At 41.7% G+C, this 22,506-nt stretch overlaps 1 protein-coding gene across 1 annotated transcript in view; it reads right to left on the minus strand.

The window, feature by feature from the left end:
- Positions 1 to 22,506, minus strand: part of ACAD9 (acyl-CoA dehydrogenase family member 9) — an 816,466-nt gene that overhangs the window by 21,325 nt on the left and 772,635 nt on the right. The gene's annotated exons all lie outside the window — the stretch shown is intronic.

Here is a 22,506-nt window from a genome sequence, read left to right on the forward strand (position 1 = left end):
ACAAGGTGAAAGAAATGCGCTCACATTTAGGAAAGCACTATCAAGTGCCGTACAGACAGGCAAGAAATTCTAGAGTATGCTGGCTAACTCTCTCTTTCAGTAGCAGCAACCTGTGTGTAGTTTCTTCATTTGGTGATGCACTACCAAGTGCTATAAGGGGAAGCCAGATATTCAGGAGTAGTCTGGCTAACTCATTCACTGTGTCAGGAGCATCAGTAGGGGGTGTCTCAGTCTTGGAAACAATAGGATCCACACGATAGCCAAAGTGTATTCCAGATTATTGTCAATCCACTGGATTCCCATAAGAATGTGTATAAAACTCAGTCTTGATCGGGGGCGGAGCGAACGGCTGACCAAGATGGCCGCACTCTACTAAAGCTCTTAATACAAGCCGGGTGTTAAGAGAGATTCCCATGCACTGATCAACCGATTTAAAAGCTCTGATTATACCGGCTTGCATGTGAAGCTGTGAGGAACATGAAAATCCTTTTTTTCTGCCTGGAAGTTGCCCGACCAGCTGAGTTATGAAGCGGCAAGAGACATGACGGGACTTTGAACTGCGAGCTGTGACGCAGCTTCAAATTGAACACCTTCAGTGAATCACCATCAGAAGTTTGCTTGCATCGGAGGAGATTGCCTTCTTAGACAATTACCGCTTCTAGAGGGTAAGCAATTACCACGTTACTGCACTGCTGCACCCGACTAACATCAATATTGCACACCGGAGGGCCAGGTCGCCGCTCCGGTGTATAAAACACCCACTTCACGCATTAGAGAAGGAATCCCTGACAGAGAGACCGTAATCACTTGCCTTAGAATAGTTCCTTCATAGGAGCAATCACCTGTGGGGATTGATTACAGACAGCCGACGACACTTCACTGTCTCCTAATCCACGCACCGGAGGGTCGGGTGCCTATATAAACTATCACCAGCACTGTTTGGAGTCTCTCTGGCATGGGGCCCACTGCCATTTAACGGCCTGAAATTTACAGATAATTACGGCTCTCACTAGCCACAGCAAAGCTTTAACTCAGCATATACTGCTTTATCCGCAATAATAAGACTTTGGAATCAGTGAAATAATGCCAGGGGCTCATTGTAATATCATAACACTATAAGCAATCACCTTTATCTGCTGGCCTGCCGATTTTACATGACCCAGCATATATTAGCAGTTAGGGATACTACACAGTGCCTCCTCCTGATTGCCTTAGTTGCTTTTGCCCTGGTGTTGTTTTAGTGCATTTTTTCCTTCATTAGCCTGATGCTATATGTTTCTACATTTTTCCGGATAACTACATTGAAGCTATATAACAGAGTGGCAAGACACCCACTGCTCCTATTTGGTGACTTCAAGAACAACTTACTGGCTCCTGAGAGATACCTATAAAACCCCTCTCTCCCTCCATTTCCTGCTGTCTGACATAACAGCGGGTCATATCCTCTTCCCCTTTTCCGGCATCGCCCTGTGAGGGCACTTTCCCTGGAGAGTGGGGCACATACAGTACAAATACATTATAATACAATTCTACCACGTCCGCATCTCTTAAGGACATTGATTCCTGTTGTCTGGTTTAAACCACTGTTGCCTCGCCAGAATGTCACAAAGAAAGGGAACAAAGAATGACAAACATAAGACGTCTCAGAAATCTCAGGAAGGGATGAATGCCTTCTTCAGACAATCAGAGAAATTTAAACAAAAATCAGGGTCTTCCCTTGTACCATCCAGCAATACAGAAGACTTAGAAGATTCAGATGTCTCAAGAAGCCAATCTCCTATAATCTCTATTGCAAGAGATGATTATCCCATCACTTTTAAAGCCATGGAAGATCTGATTGATCAAGTCAAATCTTGTATAAAAACTGAATGCGCAGATCTCAAAAAGGAGATTGGCGATCTAGGCCGAAGAGTTGACTCCTTGGAAGAACACTAATATGTCTTTGCCCAAAAGATGGCGGACTTATCCTCTAAAGTTAAACACCAACAACAGTATTCTATGGAATTGGAAGATAAATTAGATGACCTTGAAAACCGCACCAGACGTAACAACCTGCGGTTCTGGGGCATCCCAGAGTCAGTCCAAAGTAATGAAATACAAGATTTCCTACTGGGTCTTTTTGCTGAGATGGCAAGTTCAGTTGAAGACGAACAGTCAAACATTATCTTACATTAGACAGGGCACATAGGGCCCTTCGCCCAAAACCAGCCGCTGATGCACCACCAAGAGACATTAATGTCCACTTTCAAAATTATCAACAACGGGAGGATGTTTACAATCTAGCTCGGAAACAGCAGGCTGTCATTTATCAAAACATCCGTATACAGATATTTCAAGATCTGTCCGCAAGGACTTTACAAAAAAGAAGAGACTTCTAGACCTTGACATCACATCTGAGACAGCTAAAAATTCCCTACAGATGGGGATTCCCTACCTCAATTATTGCTACAAAAAATGGAAGCCGTTATGACTGTAGGTCAATGTTGGATGTGGAAGAGTTCTGCACAGCACTAGGCATCCCGGCCCCGTCCACAGAAGCTAGGCAACACACACGTAATATTCCCTTGGACCAGCTGGCCCTGAAATCACAGAGGAGACCTTTGTCAGATAATCAAGTCAGCCAACCTAAACGAAGACAGATAAATCTGACAACTTCTACGGAAGAGGACATACAACAACCTGAGTGAAATTGTCACACTTCTTTAGTCCTTCTCCTGCCAGTGACATTTGATTGTCAGATTCATTCCGAAGGTACTGATTCTGCCTTATATTGTGAACACCCTGTCTACTCATGAAGCATTTTCGAAGATCCAAAGGATTGCGGCAAGTACAATAGCTACTATTATAGAACTGTTATGAACTTATTTGCTAACTATATTAGCCATAGACTTTGACCAGATATGTTCACATTTACAAGTCTGGGCCGAATTACGTTTAGAATTCACAATGAGACGCTAGTTTACCCATAGCTTTCATTAGATGGTCATAGTCTAATGTTTATACTTCTTGTTTATTAAGAATATCCTTGTTATTAAGTTGATGTGAATGTATGTTCCCTGCTTCTGTTTGCTATAAGACACTGAAGTAATCTGTTCGCAAACATAGACTTCGGCTGTAACCAGTTTTATATAATAATGTGATGCAATACCCACGGCTCTTACTACGAGACCATTATCTACGGTCTACACTCATTGTACATTATGATTAGTCTGTCATATATAGAAAGGTAAACCTCTTTTGATTTGTTTTGAATGTGGAGATGTGGGTCTCCGACCTGAGCTACCTAGTCTAGACGTTTCGAGATCCTTTTTCTTCGACGTCGGCCCTGTCTTTTTCACAGGGTTCTGGGCGGAGTAGGCCGGAGGCGCAGGAATTAACTTAACACTACTGCCTATATTATCTGTTAAATTTTTGCATATTATCTGTCATTGTTTCTGTAATGTTGAAGATCAGAAAGCAAGAATCACAATAAGAAACATATGGAAATACTTGCAATGCCTGTTATATAGATACTATAAAAAATGGTTGTATAACAATATTTGATTCTAAGCAAGCACCCGGCTTGTTAATCTGCCCCGATTGTTCTTATACCTGTTACTATTTTACTTTATTTTCTTTTTCTCTCATACGTTTTTTTCAACCTCTGACCATCTTTCCCTAAAATTTTTGTTGGTACCAGGGCATTAAGGCCGGACATATATTTCCTATTTCTCTATACCGCCTCTTATTCTTTCTCTTTTCTTCTTCCCTTACCCTCTCCATCCCAATCCACTCCCTCCACCTGTATCAGTTGGTCTCTTTAAGGGACCTGAATTGGATACCTCTGCCCGCACACCTCCCACATAGAGAACAATACCCCTGCTGTCACTAACACTGAGCTTTCAGCATTAATCATGAGCACATTAACAATAGCTAGTCAAAATGTGAAGGGGTTTCTCTCTGCAGAAAAACGCTCTATAGCTTTTTATGATTTCCATAAAAAGAACATAGATCTCATTATGATCCAGGAGACCCATTTTAAAAAACGTAACGAACCCAAACTAGCTACACGATACTATGAAAAACATTTTTTTAGCTCAGGACCAAACAGGAAGAACGGTGTCTGCATCTCTATCAGGAGAAATGTTCCTTTTGAACTTTTGCAGAAACACTCAGACTTAGAAGGTAGGCTTCTGATCCTAGTTGGGCTGTGCTATGGCCGCCCGATCACTGTGGCTAAAATATATGCACCAAATAGACCCACACCCTCTTTTTTGAGATCTGTAACTAATAAAATACTGGACGTCTCCAAAGGCACGGTTATAATGGGCGGCGACTTTAACTTTACGATGACCCCTGCCCTAGATAACTCAAAAGGAACATCATATCTTAGCAATAAACTACGAAAAACAAACTTTGCCACGCTACACTCAATCTCGTTATTCGACACTTGGAGGATAGCCCACCCTACACAAAGAGACTAAGTTTTTTTCACACCCCAAACATGCATACTCACGCTTAGATTACCTAATGTGTGACCAGTCACTTCTCACAGACCTGACTCAATCTAACATTCTCCATACACCCTGGTCAGACCATAGTATGGTGTTATCCATCTTCCACTGGTCTACCAGACCTAAGAAATCCTTAAATTGGAGACTAAACTACTCCATTCTAACAAACCCAGAAAACCCTAGAAGACCTGACCAAGGAAACTGACAAATATTTTTTGATAAATAAACCTGACGATACGTCTGCCATGAATAATTGGGAGGCTTTCAAATGCTACATTAGGGGATATTTAATTAAACACGCCGCTAAAATACGGAAACTAAACTCTGCCCAATTTTCCCTCCTTACAACCAACCTACGCCAAGCTGACGTTGCTCACAAAACTGACCCGTCTTCTGCTCAGAAACTTTCAGATCTTTCCATAGCAAGAGACAACCTCAATAAATATCTGACTCTAAATGCACACTTGAGGGCACTCTTAGCTAGATCACTTAAAAAACAGAGATTCAACTCTTTTATAAGATCCATCATGCACCCCTCAGGGAATCTAGTAAGCAAAAATGAGGATATAGCTAACACCTTTGTTTCTTACTATTCTAGATTGTACAATCTTGACCCCGACATATCCCAAGAAAAACTTGGTGACATCGATAAATACCTAAATACGTTGGAAACCCCAAAGCTTTCAGACGAGGAAAGACAATCTCTTGATTCTCCCATAACACTCCAGGAAATAGCACTCACTATCAAAGCCCTCCCTAATGGCAAATCCCCTGGTCCAGACGGTCTAACAGCTAAATTTTTCCAATTGCTCCATAACCAATTAGGTCCACCATTACATACATTATATACCTCAATAGACAAAGGTGAAACCTTCTCCCAACCCCTGCTAGAAGCCCTTATAACGGTCATACCGAAATCTGACAAACCACCCGATCAGCCAAGCAGTTATCGCCCCATTTCTCTCTTAAATATTGACATAAAGATTTACGCGAAAATACTCGCTAATCGCATGAATAATATTCTACCGAATTTAATACACCCGGACCAGGTAGGATTTGTCAGGGGGAGAGAAGCTAAAGACAATACGATTAGAGTATTACATTCATTGCAGTCCTCATATGAAGATAAATCTCCCCTTACCCTCTTATCGACGGATGCTGAGAAGGCATCAACTGGCATTTCATGTGGGGGGCCATGTCGAAGTTTGGTTTCTCTCTAACTTTTAAGTCTCAGATTCAGGCCCTATACTCAAAGCCTCAAGCTAGAGTTCAGATCAATGGTACAGCCTCTCAATCTTTCCCCATAACGGACAACCCTGTCGGGTTCCGTTCGTTAACACCATTACTGTTCGCTATTACGATTGAGATCCTGGCTATAAGGATTAGGGAAAATCCTGAGATAATCGGAATACAATAGAAACATATAAATAAAAAATGTCTGTTGTTCGCAGACGACGTGATTTTCACGCTTCAGTCTCCATCCACGTCTCTCCCTGCCCTGATCCACACTTTAGACACATACGGGCGAGTAAATAGACAAAGGTGAAACCTTCTCCCAACCCCTGCTAGAAGCCCTTATAACGGTCATACCGAAATCTGACAAACCACCTGATCAGCCAAGCAGTTATCGCCCCATTTCTCTCTTAAATATTGACATAAAGATTTACGCGAAAATACTCGCTAATCGCATGAATTTGTCTATTTAATATGGAGAAGTCGGGAATATTGATACTGAATGCGCCCGCTCAGGACATAGACTTTATAAAAGCCCATACGAGATTTAGATTAAATGACAAACTTAAATACTTAGGCCTCTTACTCCCTAGCACTCACCAGGAACTTTTTCAATGTAACCATGCCAACCTTCAGCGATCATCAGTGCAGGCCCTTCTCGAGGGCTGGCATAAACAAAGCCATTTGTCCTGGTTGGGAAGGGTTAATGCTATCAAGATGATGATCATCCCAAAATACCTCTAACCTTTTCCAGACACTACCAATGGCACTCCCCACCTCATATCTTCAAACTCAACAGAGAATGATTAACTCATTTATTTGGTCCTACAAAAAACCTAGGGTCCCCCAAGACACTTTACTTCTCAATAAAGAAGACGGTGGACTAAACGTCCCACATCTCCTGAATTACTATAAAGCTACCCATTTAACTAGGGTGCTCTCCTGGACCCCTTACCTCCATGGGTGCAAATTGAATGTGCCTTATTGCAAGCTACAACCATGAGAGATATCCCAGGCAGGCACATAAAAACTATTATGTTAAGGCTACTCTTGACATATGGGATCAATTACTTAAACACAACATAGGGATATCCACCCCTATTTCCCCTCTAACTCCACTACTAGGTAATCAGATATTTTTCCGACAATCATTCTTTGCCTAGGTAAATACCGCAACACACTTGCAGAATCTGCCTATCTACATTCTATTAGACTCAGGAGCACTTAGGGACAGAGCAGAGCTAATCAACGAATTAGGTCCACCTTTTCACAATTTGTATTCATATTTCCAGATCCGGCACATACTCTATAATAGCATGCATACATTAAATATTCTCAGACCGCTAACAACATTTGATTGGCTTTGCACCAATCCTGAAATCCAGAAAAAAATCCTCTCGATAAGCTATAAATTGCTCAGAGGATCTTTTCCCCTGTAGAGACCTTCCTACCTTAAGAAATGGAATGCAGAAATACCGGGGGATATTACGGATGATGAGTGGGGGTCCTGTTTTGGGGCCACCCATTAAGCATCCACCTCATTACTCATGGCAGAAACAAACTATAAAATAATATCACGCTGGTATTTGACACCACAAAGGCTCCGATATATTTTCCCTGCGGCGTCTTCTGCTTGTTGGAGACGCTGTGGAGGAATAGGCACCATGATACACATATGGTGGGAATGCCCGTCCATATCTGACTTTTGGAACGGTTTGGAAATCAGCATAAATAAGATTCTAGGCTCAAATATATCACTTTGTCCTAAACTTATTCTCCTTAGTCTCCTCCCGCAACTTCACTGTATGTACCGCACAAAGTTACTCCAGATAATGTTAACTAGTGCTAAAAGGCTAATACCTAGACTGTGGAAATCCCAAACAATCCCTTCACACACTACTTGGCTATCAGAGGTCAAACATGTTCTAGTTCTGGAAAAACAGTGCTATTGTTTTCTAGGTAAACAAGATTTTTTTACAGATATGTTTTTTTTATTTGGGAACAGGGAATTTCTGAGCTTGCTACCAATACCCCTGCGCCTCTTGTTCTATAATTGCCTAAGGCCAAATGTAATTGTCTCATTGCTAATATATTTCTCTCAAAGGCCACAAATAACTCAAACTTTATAATCATATTTGATCATTTGACGCATGCTGTTATACAAAATTAAGCAAACCATGAGGATGTGTATATTTGAACTTACCCTCCCTTACCCCCTCCTCTCCTTCCCCTTTTTGTCTCTTCACTCTTTTCTTTTTCCTCTTGATGTAAAATGTATGAAGCATTTCTTATTTTAATAATTGGTATTACTCTTAAAATGTTTAAAACCTTGGGTAAGACGATATTATCCATGTTGTAGCAATTTCATATTATTGGCTTCTGTTATTACTTAATATTTGACTTATATGATTGTCAATGTATAAAATTTTGTAAACCCAATAAAAAATTTTATTGAATCAAAAACAAAAAAACTCAGTCTTGATATAAAATGTTAAAAATATTTTAATATCAAATATAGCGACGCGTTTCTCAGTGATACACTGTTTCATCAGGCTGGCCTTTTATGCTCCGGAGGGTCGGGGATCCGCTCCGGAGCAGTTGTGAGTTGAGGAATTTGTGAGGTGGCCATCTGGGGAAGAAGGTAGCGGAGGATCATAGCGGAGGTATCCCAGAACCGATATACTCGGTATCGCTACTTACCTGGCCCATCTTAAGATCTGAGAACCCTGCAGGATAGATCAGTAGCTCAGGACAAGCCACAAGGTGCTGCTAAGGTACCTGAGGGGAATCTGAAGGCTGTGAGCTGCAAAGAAAACAACAGAGCTTCCCTGCGCCTGTTTTGCCGTGAATGGCGGCCATCTTGCGGCCCCCTGCAGGACCTGTCATGGTCGAGAGCCATGAAGCCGCTCCTAGCTGTTTGCGTTCAGAGTTAGGCAGACTGTTACCATCCGGACCCTTGGAGGGGTTCTGAGGGGCTTTTTCGGTCAGCAGATGCCTGTACTGATGGAGACTTTGGTGCAGTGCCATCACGGAAGACTTGGTACCTAATATCCCCTACCCACGCCATCCACTTACTTGCGACCTATTGCAATTCCTGGGTCATACCCATGCTAATAAAGCCTCTCACTGGACTCTGGATCAGTGTGCCTGCGGAGGGTCAGATTTGGGCTGTACTGTCTTTTTGCCCTTAAGTGTCCTACCTCCCCACCAAGCCACATGTGGTACCTTTGCCCTGGCCTTACTATGCTAGGAGGTTTCTACAACTCTTGAGGCTACACATACTTCCACTAATTCCTTAACCCACAAGGTGTAAGGCTTCCAAGGCAGGTTTATCTCACTTGCTGCAGGTTTGCACGGATAGCACTCAGTGTCACATCACTGCCATAAAGGTTACAGATCTCTGTTTTTCCCCCTGCACTGATCTTGTCATCCCAGCATTTGAGGCCCAGGTGAGGCCCCAGCATATTACCACCTTTACATCCTGCCTTCACCAAATGTGAGTGCAAAAGATTTGGTATCTTCTTTATACTTTATATGTATCAAACATATTGCGATATGGATGTTCTTCTCTGATTTATCTCAAGGAAGAAGATAAAACACCCTCCTATCTATACCTGTTGTTGCTATAGGAAGAGAGTTAGCCAGTTTACTCTAGAATTTCTGGCCTGTCCATATAGCACTTGATAATACTTTCTTAAATGTGAGTGCATATTATTCACCTTCATATACTCCACCAATACTTGGAACATATTACGCTATGGGCGCTTTCTCTTCTGTTTATTTATAGGTGTACTATTTTTACACACACGCGAAGCATTCTGGATCTTTAAGCTTAAAACCTGTGTACTGGATGGCTTAAATATTCAAAATGATCTTATCAATTGCTGGCGTTAGTTATGATCTATAGGTGACTTAAATACCCATGCCAGATAAAGGTTTTATATATATTTGTCCAGATTAGTAATATGTGTTACATTAAAGAGTGTAGGATTTGTGCTGCATTTCTAGAGGCGTGTGTGATCTAGAACAATACTGATGGGGCTGATATTGGGACATAGTATAGCCTAAATGGGTTTGTCTATGAGACCATTGAACAGGCACCTACTTTCATATAGCAGTTATTTTTACACTCTTCTTCACATTATATGTGCCATATTGTGATACATTTTATTTTCACTTAGGAATTATATAATGTGCCGAGTACTCATTTGTTTTTATGTATGTGTACACAGTCTGTATGTGGCATAGAAATTCAAGGTTTAACATTTTAATTTTGACTCCTTATATTAGGTTTCTGCCGACTAATACTTAGATTATATAGGTGTACATGATATGTCTAGCACTATTATTATCCTTGTCTTTGTGGTAATTACAACGGTATCTTTATATTGTTTAACACTATACTTAATTATTGTTTAGTTCTATGTGCTATTTCCTTCTGTATGGTACTGCAATAGTTAATTATGACAATGTTGCTGTGTGTCTACGTCAGAGTGATTGCTTAATTTAAGGAGGCTGTGAGCTTGAGACAGCACGGTCTATGAGTAAGGCAGGAGCCGAAACATGTTAGACTACTGCTGTCCAAGCTCACTCTGACATTATTATTTTGTATTGCTGCTGCATAATTTTATTCCATTGGTGAAAGTATTAAACATTAAGTTTTAAATTTTGCCCTTTGTCCTGCCTCGCTCTTTTCTTTTTGCTGGCATACTATTTTACTACACCTGATATTATTGTTTTTAACAGTTTAGCTAGTTTATACTGTTTGATATATTTATACAGAGAGCGGGGCTGCTTAGATTAGCCCCTGTTCCACCGGTTCACGCTTGCTCCCCCCCGGAAATTGGAGTCCGTATTAGGGCTCCTCATAGGTGGACTACTTCCACCAACTTCCCATACCTTCCCCCTTCCTTCCCACACCCCACCTTTTCCCCCCAGATTACTACTAAACCCTTGGGTGCTTTAGGACGCCGACCTACACATGTCTTCCCTCAGGTTCATCACTCATAATGTTAGATGCCTAAACACCACAGGCCCTAATAGGCCAGCAGTTCTGTAAATATTATTCCGATCTTTACAATATATAAGATAGGGAGACAGTCCAGCCAGCCCCCTCGGAGGCTATAGGTTCATTCCTACATTCCTTGAAACTCCCTACCCTGGATGAGGCCCAAAAGGAAACCATAGACAGACCTATTACGTGCCAAGAGGTTAAACATGTAGTCAAAAACTTAAAATCCTTTAAGGCCCCCGGCTCTGATGGCTTCACTGCAGTTTTTTACAAGACATATTTGCACGAGATTTCGTCCTTTCTTACTAGATTCTTCACCCTAGCAATGGAAGAAGGTAAATTTCAGAGAAAGAGTTCCTTGAGGCCTCTATTATAACAATACCAAAACCCAACAAAGACCCAGCGTTCTGCGCTAACTATAGACCCAACTCACTCATCAATGTGGATATTAAAATATATTCAAAAATAATTGCCAACAGGGTAGCGAAGCTACTTCCCACACTTATTGAGCCAGATCATGTGGGCTTTATTTCAGGGAGGGAGGGTCCGGACAACACTAGGAGGCTCCTGAACATTCTACGGGAGTCTAAGAGGCTGAATAAGCCTCTGGTAGTACTCTCCCTCGACGCTGAGAAGTGTTCGACCTAGTCCGTTGGGAGTACCTGTGGAATGTCCTTGAAACTTTTCAGTTTCCGACACAAATCATCCAAGCAGTGAGGGCCTTGTACTCTGCTCCCACGGCCTCGGTGCAGGGCTTGGGTTTTAACTCCACATCCTTTTCCATTACAAACGGTACTCGGCAGGGCTGCCCCCTGTCCCCTATACTCTTCGCGTTAGCAATAGAACCCCTAGCTGCAGCCATTAGGGAGGATAGCAAGATTGAAGGTGTCACGCTTCATGGTACGGTGCATAAGGTTGCCATGTTTGCTGATGACACCACGATTTTCTCTTCCAAACCCCTACAAATAATCCCTAGACTCATCCCTAAATATTTACATGATAGATACAAATTTGTAGTCAATGACAACTATATATCTCACTTGGGGGTCAAACTGTCTAGCGACCTCTCCCAAATAGTCAATGATAATTATAAACTCCTACTATCTGAACTTAGATCCCCAAGACAGAAATGGAACTTCAAATCCATTTCATGGCTAGGACGCATTGCTGCCCTTAAAATGAGTTACCTTCCCAAGTTAACATATATATTCAGATGCCTGTCGATTAGGGTGCCTAGGTTTCTCCTTCTACAGTTCCAGAGCGAATGTACCAAAAATATATGGCAGGGTAAGCCCCCCTGTGTAGCCCATAAACTTTTACAGTACCCTAGAATGCATGGGGGGGGGTTGCCTCCCCATCCATCTCAAGATACTTTCAGGCAGCGATGCTTACACATATTTCTCAGTGGGGTGTCAGGGAATCCGATAGTAAGTGGAGGAGTATCGAACAGGCTTCCTTGCCCTTTAACTTATCCCTGAGGGATCTAATATGGACCCCTCCACACTGCAGGAGAAACTTAGCTGTGGTAAACCCTGTGGTTAGAGAATGTCTTACTTTTTGGGAACAGTTAAGACACTACAAACAGGTAGCACCCCATCCATCCCCTATCACCTCCATTGTTGGTCTCCTTACAGGCCTGCCTGACTCACACCCGTTAACATGGGCCAGACTGGGTTTCCTGAAGGTTGCGGACCTGAGGTCTGCGGCCTCCCGGGGCACCTTTGTCACGCTTAATCAAATTAAGAGTTTTACACAAATGTGGGGGGAAAAATCCTAAAAAAAATATTACTAGGAACATGCTACAAGCCCCTCAACATTAGTGACCTGGATGAAGCTCAATTACTAATGCAAATAGGTAAGGCTGCTAATAACAGTGCTGTAATTATGGGATATTTTAACTACCCTGATATAAACTGGGCCAATGAAACTAGTAATTCAGCTAAGGGGGATAGATTTTTAAATGTTCTCAGGGATAACTTCTTGTCGCAATTAATAGAGGAGCCAACTAGGAGTAACGCTATATTGGATTTAGTGCTATCAAATAATACAGATATAATATCAAACATAGAAGTCAAAGAACATTTGGGTAACAGTGATCATAACATGGTCACATTTGAAATCTCTTTTCATAAGCAGTGTCTTAAAGGTTTAACCAAGACTTTTAATTTCAGGAAAGCAAAATTCAACGATTTAAGGAAATCATTAAATAATATAAATTGGGGCAAAGTATTCTCTAATAAAAATAGGAGGATAAATGGATAACATTTAAAACTTTGTTAAATAAATATACATATCAACAAATACCATATGGTTATAAAAATAAAAAATCCAAGCCAATGTGGCTGAATATAAATGTGTTAAGAGAAATTAGGAAAAAATGTAGGGCATTTAAATTATTCAAAGAAAATAGTACAGACTCAAAATTCCATATTTATAAGGAATGTAACAAAGTATGCAAAAAAGCAATCAAATTAGCCAAAATTGAAAATGAAAAATTAATTGCAAAGCATTCTAAATCTAACCATAAAAGGTTCTTTAAGTACATAAATAGCAAAAAATCTAAGAATGACAATATAGGTACATTAAAATGCGTGGAGGGTAGCATGATTAACAGTGACAGGGATAAGGCTGAGATACTAAACCAGTTTTTTCTTCAGTATACACAAGAGAGGAACCATTGGATGATACTTTGGAACAAAATAGAACATGCCAGCCCATACCATTAACTGGGTTAAGTATAGAGGATATCAGGAACAAATTGGATAATATTAAGGTAAATAAAACTCCAGGCCCAGATGGAATACACCCAAGGGTGTCAAGGGAACTTAGCACTGTTATAAACAAACCTCTACTCTTCATTTTTCAAGACTCATTATCCTCAGGCATGGTACCCAAGGATTGGCGTAAAGCTGATGTGGTGCCACTCTTCAAAAAGGAAAGTAGGGATGATCCAGGAAGCTATAGACCAGTTAGTCTGACATCAATAGTGGGGAAGATATTTGAAGGGATTATAAGGGATTATATTGATGAGCATATTCGTGTAAACAAGATTATGAGTTCTAATCAGCATGGTTTTATGAGAAATAGATCATGTCAAACTAATCTAATTAGATTCTATGAGGAAGTAAGTAAAAATATAGATAAAGGGGAATCAGTTGATGTGATGTACTTCGATTTTGCAAAGGTGTTTGATACAGTGCCACATGAGAGATTAATGCACAAAATTAAGGGACTGGGAATAGCTGAAAATTTTATTTTATGGATAAATAACTGGATAAAAGATAGGGAGCAACGAGTAGTAGTAAATGGATCATACTCAGATTGGACAAAGGTAATCAGTGGAGTCCCCCAGGGATCAGTACTGGGCCCTATTCTTTTTAATATTTTTATAAATGACTTGGAGCAAGGATTAAATAGCGACATCTCCATTTTTGCCGATGATACTAAGTTAAGTAAGGTCATTAGGTCAGCGCAGGATGAACTTTCGTTACAAAGGAACCTGCAAAAATTAGAAGTATGGGCAGGTAAATGGAAAATTATATTTAATACGGGAAAATGCAAGGTTCTACATTTTGGAAGTAAAAATAAGCAGGCAACGTATTATTTAAATGGGACAAGACTTAGCCAAACACAGGAGGAAAGGGATTTGGGGGTAGTAAAAGATAACAAACTAAAGATGGGTGCACAATGCAGGGCAGCAGCTTCAAAGGCTAATAAGATACTAGCATATATTAAAAGAGGCATTGATTCAAGGGAGGAAAGCATAATTCTGTCACTATATAAAGCCCTGGTAAGACCTCACCTTGAGTATGGACTGCAGTTCTGGGGACCAATCTCAAAAAAAGATATTGCAGAACTAGAAAAAGTTCAGAGAAGGGCCACAAAGCTAATAAGGGGATTGGAGAATGTAACCTATGAGGAGAGGCTAGCCAAACTGGGTGTGTTTTCTTTAGAAAAAAGGTGCTTAAAAGGTGACATGATTACTTTATATAAATATATTCACGGCCCATATACAGAGATGGCAGAAGCTCTGTTTATTCCAAGAAAATTGTTTGTGACCAGAGGTCACAATTTAAGGTTGGAGGAAAGGAGATTTAATCTCCTGCAACGGAAACGTTTTTTCACTGTAAGAGCAATAAAATTGTTGAATTCATTACCAAAGGAGGTAGTGAATGCCAATACCCTAGATACATTTAAAAATGGTTTGGATACATTTCTGTCTATAAACTGAATTCATGGATATGATTGCTAGAATTAAATGGGTCACCTTTTAGTGGGATTATTTAAGCTTAACTGGAGCTTTTTGTATATATTTTAGATTTGTATAGGTTGTACTCGATGGACTTTGGTCTTTTTTCAACCTCATCTACTATGTTACTACCATTCCTGCTATTCAAATACACTAGGGTGGTTAGTCTACTTTCCAGTTGGAGTTTTAAACCCTCATCCTCTCGACAGCAAACAATTTGGGAAGCTAGATGGCAGCAGGGGCTCAGATTAGGTAAACCAATGTCTCTGCACTATAATTTAATGGAAGGTGCAGCACCAGCAGACAAGGCCACCCATATTATGAAGTGGGAATAAGTTAGATTTCTCGGTACCCATCCGGGAATGGCAGCGTACACTTTTGCCAACAAAAAAAGTGTTACATTGTGTCACCATTTATGAAACCTATATTAAACTCCTTATGCACTGGTACTATGTCCCAGCTAGGTTAGCCACACTCTTCCCTTTGACATCCCCGACATGTTGGAGAGATTGTAAACATATAGGGGACATGACCCATATCTGGTGCAGTTGCCCCAAACTTAAGCCACTTTGGAACATATGCTTTAACACACTCTCAGGCCTAGGGATTACCCTTCCTAGAAACCCAGAGATAGCCTTATTTCATTTTGGATCCTGTAAACTGTCCAGGCACCAGGGCCTTCTTTGTATCTACTTATTCTCAGCAGTTAAACTCTCCATTGCCAGAGCATGGAAAAGAGTGAATCCTCCCTCCTGGTCGGATATTGTTGCAACCATGGCATATATATATATACTCCATGGAGAAAAATGTATATTACACCTTAGGGAAGTCGGACGTATTTGAATTGATTTGGGCCGAATGGAAGCATAGATTTGACACCCACTGGCTGCCCAGTACTGAGACATGAGGTGGTCTCTTCCCTCCTACTGAGAGTTTCTCTTGTCTCACACCATTTCCGGCTCTTGTGAGGTACATTACTATGGACCCTGTCATTCTTATTTGGGTTTTCCCCCCCAACACCGCCCCCCTCTGGATTATATAGATAGATCCAGTTTGTTCTGCTAGGTGGATGGGGGAGAGCTTGAATCAATAAGTACGTACTGACTTTGTTGTGTTTCTCTTTTGTTTATTTTCTTCAACATCTATCTTTGTATGTACATGCAATATTGGAAATGTAGTACGCTTTTAGCGTACAGCCATTATTTTTATTTATTCTCTAAAAATCTAATAAAAGGAAATTTATGCTTACCTGATAAATTGATTTCTTTTACGATATACAGAGTCCACGGTTTCATCCTTTACTTGTGGGATATATTCCTCCTGCTAACAGGAAGTGGCAAAGAGCACCACAGCTGCTATATAGCTCCTCCCCTAACTCCTCCCCCCAGTCATTCGACCGAAGGTATAGGAAGAGAAAGGGAAAGAACCATTAAGGTACAGAGGTGACTGAAGTTTATATAAAAATAAGTCCTGTCTCAAAAAGACAGGGTGGGCCATGGACTCGGTATATCGTAAAAGAAATCAATTTATCAGGTAAGCATAAATTTCCTTTTCTTTTACAAGATATACAGAGTCCACGGTTTCATCCTTTACTTGTGGGATACCAATACCAAAGCTTTAGGACACGAATGAAAGGGAGGGACAAGACAGGAACCTAAACGGAAGGCACCACTGCTTGAAGCACCTTTCTCACAAAAATAGCCTCAGAAGAAGCAAAAGTATCAAATTTGGAAAAAGTATGAAGGGAGGACCAAGTCGCAGCCTTACAGATCTGTTCAACAGAAGCATCATTTTTAAAAGCCCATGTGGAAGCCACAGCCCTGGTGGAATGTGCCGTAATCTTCTCAGGAGGCTGCTGTCCAGCAGTCTCGTATGCCAAACGTATGATGCTTTTCAGCCAAAAAGAAAGAGAGGTAGCTGTAGTTTTTTGACCTCTACACTTTCCAGAATAAACCACAAACAGAGAGGATGTTTGACGGAAATCCTTGGTTGCTTGCAAGTAAAACTTCAAAGCACGAACCACGTCTAAGTTATGTAACAGACGCTCCTTCAAAGAAGGATTAGGACACAGAGAAGGAACAACAATTTCCTGATTAATATTCATATTTGAAACAACCTAGGAAGGAATCCAGGTTTAGTCCGTAAAACTACCTTATCAGAATGGAATATAAGATAAGGGGAATCATATTGCAATGCAGAAAGCTCAGAAACTCTTTGAGCAGAAGAGATAGCAACTAAAAACAAAACTTTCCAAGATAACAGCTTAATATCTATGGAATACATGGGTTCAAACAGAACCACTTGAAGAACATTAAGAACTAAATTCAAACTCCATGGCGGAGCAATTGGTTTAAACACAGGCTTGATTCTAATTAAAGCCTGGCAAAAAGCCTGAACATCTGGTACATCTGCCAGACGCTTGTGAAGCAAAATTGACAAAGCAGAGATTTGTCCCTTCAATGAACTAGCAGATAAACCCTTCTCCAAACCTTCTGGGAGAAAGGACAAAATCCTAGGAATCTTAACTTTACTCCTTGAGTAACCCTTGGATTCACACCAATAAAGATATTTACGCCATATCTTATGGTAATTTTTTCTAGTGACCGGCTTGCGAGCCTGAATCAGGGTATCAATGACCGGCTCAGAGAAACCCCGCTTAGATAAAATCAAGCGTTCAATCTCCAAGCAGTCAGTTGCAGAGAAGTGAGATTTAGATGTTGGAAAGGACCTTGAATGAGAAGGTCCCTTCTCAATGGAAGTCTCCACAGTGGCAGAGACTACATGTCCACTAGATCTGCATACCATGTCCTGCGTGGCCACGCAAGCGCTATCAGAATTACCGAAGCCCTCTCCTGTTTGATTCTGGCAATTACACGAGGAAGGAGAGGAAACGGTGGAAACACATAAGCCAGGTTGAACGACCAAGGTACTGCTAGGGCATTTATCAGCACCGCCTGAGGATCCCTTGACCTGGACCCGTAACGTGGAAGTTTGGCATTCTGTCGAGATGCCATCAGATCCATTTCCGGTGTGCCCCACTGATGAATCAGGGTTGCAAACACCTCCGGATGAAGTTCCCATTCCCCCGAATGAAAAGTCTGACGACTTAGAAAATCTGCTTCCCAGTTCTCTACTCCTGGGATATACATCGCAGACAGATGGCAAGAGTGAGCCTCCGCCCATCGAATTATCTTTGAAACTTCTATCATCGCTAGAGAACTCCTTGTTCCCCCCTGATGATTAATGTACGCTACAGTCGTGATGTTGTCCGACTGGAATCTTATGAATTTGGCCGAAGCCAACTGAGGCCACGCTAGCAGCGCATTGAAAATCGATCTCAGTTCCAGAATATTGATTGGTAATTGAGACTCCGCCTGAGTCCACACACCCTGAGCCTTCAGGGAATTCCAGACTGCACCCCAGCTTAGAAGACTGGCGTCCGTCGTTACTATCACCCAAGATGGCCTGCGGAAGCACATCCCTTGGGACAGATTGTCCTGCGACAACCACCACCAAAGAGTCTCTCTGGTCTCTTGGTCCAGATTTATCTGAGGAGATAAGTTCGCATAATCCCCATTCCACTGACTGAGCATGCACAGTTGTAGTGGTCTGAGATGAAAGCGAGCAAACGGAATGATATCCATTGCCGCTACCATTAGTCCGATGACTTCCATACACTGAGCCACTGATGGCCGATGAATGGACTGCAGAGCCCTGCAAGTATTTAGAATCTTTGATTTTCTGACTTCTGTCAGAAATATTTTCATGCTTGCTGAGTCTATCAGAGTTCCCAGGAATGGAACCCTTGTCTGTGGAATTAGTGAACTCTTTTCTACATTCACTTTCCAACCGTGAGTTCTCAGAAATGATAACACGATTTCCGTGTGTGATTTTGATAGATGAAATGTTGACGCCTGGATCAAGATATCGTCCAGATATGGCGCCACCGCTATTCCTTGCGGCCTGAGCACCGTTAGAAGAGCCCCTAGAACCTTTGTGAAGATCCTTGGAGCCGTGGCCAACCCGAAGGGAAGGGCCACAAACTGATAATGTTTGTCCTGAAATGCAAATCGCAGGAACTGATGATGATTCTTGTGGATAGCGACGTGAAGATACGCATCCTTCAGGTCCACCGTGGTCATGAACTGACCCTCCTGGATCATAGGTAGAATTGTACGAATGGTCTCCATCTTGAACGATGGGACTCTGAGAAACTTGTTTAGACCTTTGAGATCTAAAATTGGTCTGAAGGTTCCCTCTTTTTTAGGAACCCCCGAAAAGGTTTGAATAGAACCCCTGCCCCTGTTCTCGAGCTGGAACTGGGCAGATTACACCCAATGGTGTAGAGGTCTTTTACACAGAGTAAGAACGCCTCTCTTTTTGTCTGGTCTACAGACAATCGAAAAAGATGGAATCTTCCCCTTGGGGGAAAAACCTTGAATTCCAACTAATACCCCTGGGTCACGATTTCCAATGCCCAGGGATCCTGTACATCCCTTGCCCAAGCCTGAGCAAAGAAAGAGAGTCTGCCCCCTACTAAATCCGGTCCAGGATCGGGGGCTGCCCCTTCATGCTGTTTTGGTAGCAGCAGCGGGCTTTTTGACTTGTTTACCTTTATTCCAGGCCTGGTTAGGTCTCCAGACCGCCTTGGATTGCGCAAGGTTCCCTTCCTGCTTAGTGGAGAAAGGGGAAGCAGATGATGTTTCTTTAAAATTCCGAAAGGAACAAAATTATTTTGTTTAGTCCTCATCTTGAGGGGCTTGTCCTAAGGTAGGGTGTGACCCTTACCTCCAGTAATGTCAAAAATTATTTCCTTCAGTTCAGGCCCAAATAGGGCCTTACCCTTGAAGGGAATAGACAAAAGCTTAGACTTAGACGACACGTCCGCCGACCAAGATTTTAGCTATTTAGGCTCTACGCGCCACGATGGCAAAGCCTGCATTTTTCGCTGCTAATTTCGCAAGCTAAAAAGCAGCATCCGTCATGAAAGAATTTGCAAGCTTTAGAGCCTTAATTCTGTCTAAAATGTCCTCTAAAGGTGTCTCAACCTTTAAGGACTCTTCCAGGGCGTCAAACCAAAAGGCAGCCGCAGAAGATACTGGAACCATGCACGCTATAGGCTGCAAAAGAAAACCCTGGTGAACAAAAATTTTCTTTAGAAGACCCTCCAGTTTTTTATCCATAGGGTCTTTAAACGCACAACTGTCCTCAATGGGGATAGTTGTACGTTTAGCTAAAGCAGAAACAGCTCCCTCCACCTTGGGAATCAATTGCCAAAAATCCCACATGGTGTCAGGTATGGGAAACATTTTCTTAAAATTAGGAGAGGGAGAAAACGGTATACCTGGTCTATCCCATTCCTTCTTAACAATTTCCGAAATTCTCTTAGGAACCGGAAAAACATCTGTGTAAGTAGGTACTTCCAAATATTTGTCCATTTTACACAATTTTTCTGGAGGAACCGTGATCGGGTCACAATCATCCAGAGTCACCAGAACCTCCCTGAGCAATAAGCGGAGGTGTTCTAATTTGAATTTAAAGGACGTGAAGTCCGAATCTTTCTGAGGTATTAAATTTCCTGACTCTGAAAGTTCTCCCTCAGACATAAAATCCCTAACCCCCAAATCAGAGCATTGGGAGTTTACATCGGAAATAGCCACTAAGGCGTCAGAAGGTTCAGTATTTGTATTAATATCTGACCTATGGCGTTTACCCTGCAAGGCTGGCAGCTTAGACAATACCTCTGTAAGGGTAGTAGACATGACTGCCGCCATATCTTGCAAAGTAAAAGAAGTAGACGCACTAGAATTACTTGGCGTCGCTTGTGTGGGCGTTAAAGGTTGTGACACTTGGGAAGAAATAGATGGCATATCTTGATTCTCTGCAGACTGAGAATCCTCCTGAGGCCTACTTTCTTTATTTAAAATGTGATCCTTACAGTGTAAGGCCCTTTCAGTACAATAAGGGCACAATGTAAGAGGGGGTTCCACCATGGCTTCTAAACACATAGAACACTGATTTCCCATGTCAGACATGTTGTACAGACTAGTAATAACAGCACAAGTCTTTCCCAACTTTATTGTGTGTAAAAATAATACAGTACAAAAAAAAAACAAAAAAAACAAAAAAAAAACAAAACGTTTACTGCGCCTTTAAGAAGAAAAAGTGTACACTGTTTTTGCATCGATAATCGATAAAACGATAATTAAAATGCAATATTTTGTTGTTTTGAGAGCCTAAAGTGCCTTTGGATGTTGCACCACCAGTAAAAGGAGAGTTAAGTTTAAATTTCAGCAAGTTAAGCAGGAGTAAAACGATCTACAGACAATAAACGGTTAAAATCTTCTGCACCTCGTCACAGCTCTGCTGTGGCGCCTACCTGCCCCCAAGACCTGTACAAACGATCCGGTCCCACTTCAAAGCACAGCCACACAGTCTGGTTCCAACCAGAGCTAATGGCTGCCAGCTCTCCAGAAATCTAACTGCGCACTGAAGCGCGAAAATAGGCCCCGCCCATCATATCTGACGAGCCAAAAATACAGAAAACCGCATGGGAAGCATTTTTAAGTAATAAATGTACACACTGCTTCTATTAACAAATATGCCATGTGAACCCCACAAACAAAATTCAGCCTCAATAAACCTCATAATCGTTCTTCATTAGGTTTCCTAGGCTGCCCCAGTGTCTAACCACAAAGCCCTTAAGTGTCCCATGTTATTATAATGGGATAATAATACAGGTCAGCACAGTACCACCCTAAAACAAGGACTACTGCTTACCCCTGCCCCGCATGGGGAATATGTCAGCCAAGTTCTGATATATCATGTCTCCTCAGAATGCAAATGACTGCACATACCTTGAAATTACTGAAGACTTCTCATGTACTTCCTCAGCAACGCTTGTGGGAACGAAAATGGATCTTAGTTACTACTGCTAAGATCATCAGACTCAAGGCATGATTCTTCTTCCATATCATGCCAGAGTAAAAACAGTACACACCGGTACCATTTAAAATAAAAAACTCTTGATTGAAGAAATCACCACATAAACTTTACCCTTCCTATTGCTATGCATAGGCAAAGAGAATGACTGGAGGGAGGAGTTAGGGGAGGAGCTATATAGCAGCTCTGCTGTGGTGCTCTTTGCCACTTCCTGTTAGCAGGAGGAATATATCCCACAAGTAAAGGATGAAACCGTGGACTCGGTATATCTTGTAAAAGAAAACATTTAAAAAACAAAACAAAAACAGAGCAACCCAAGTTTGCCACAGTACCATCGCCCAGGGAGACAACCCCCCTAGAAGCACAAGGACCAGAAAAAAAGTCCACACAGGATAAAAGTGTCAGTAAGATGACCCGAGGGCCACCCTTGTGTGCATATTATCAGGCCAAAATCACCAGGGAACTTAAGGAGTATCTACCCTTACTAAGGGATACCTCAGTACAGTCTGTACTGCAACTTTAACCCGGGTTACCAGCATCTTTGTATATCCCAAGGTAAGGGATAACTTGTGCCCTAC

The sequence above is a fragment of the Bombina bombina genome, chromosome 7 (genome assembly GCF_027579735.1).
Source record: "Bombina bombina isolate aBomBom1 chromosome 7, aBomBom1.pri, whole genome shotgun sequence".
Taxonomy (NCBI): Eukaryota; Metazoa; Chordata; class Amphibia; order Anura; family Bombinatoridae; genus Bombina; species Bombina bombina.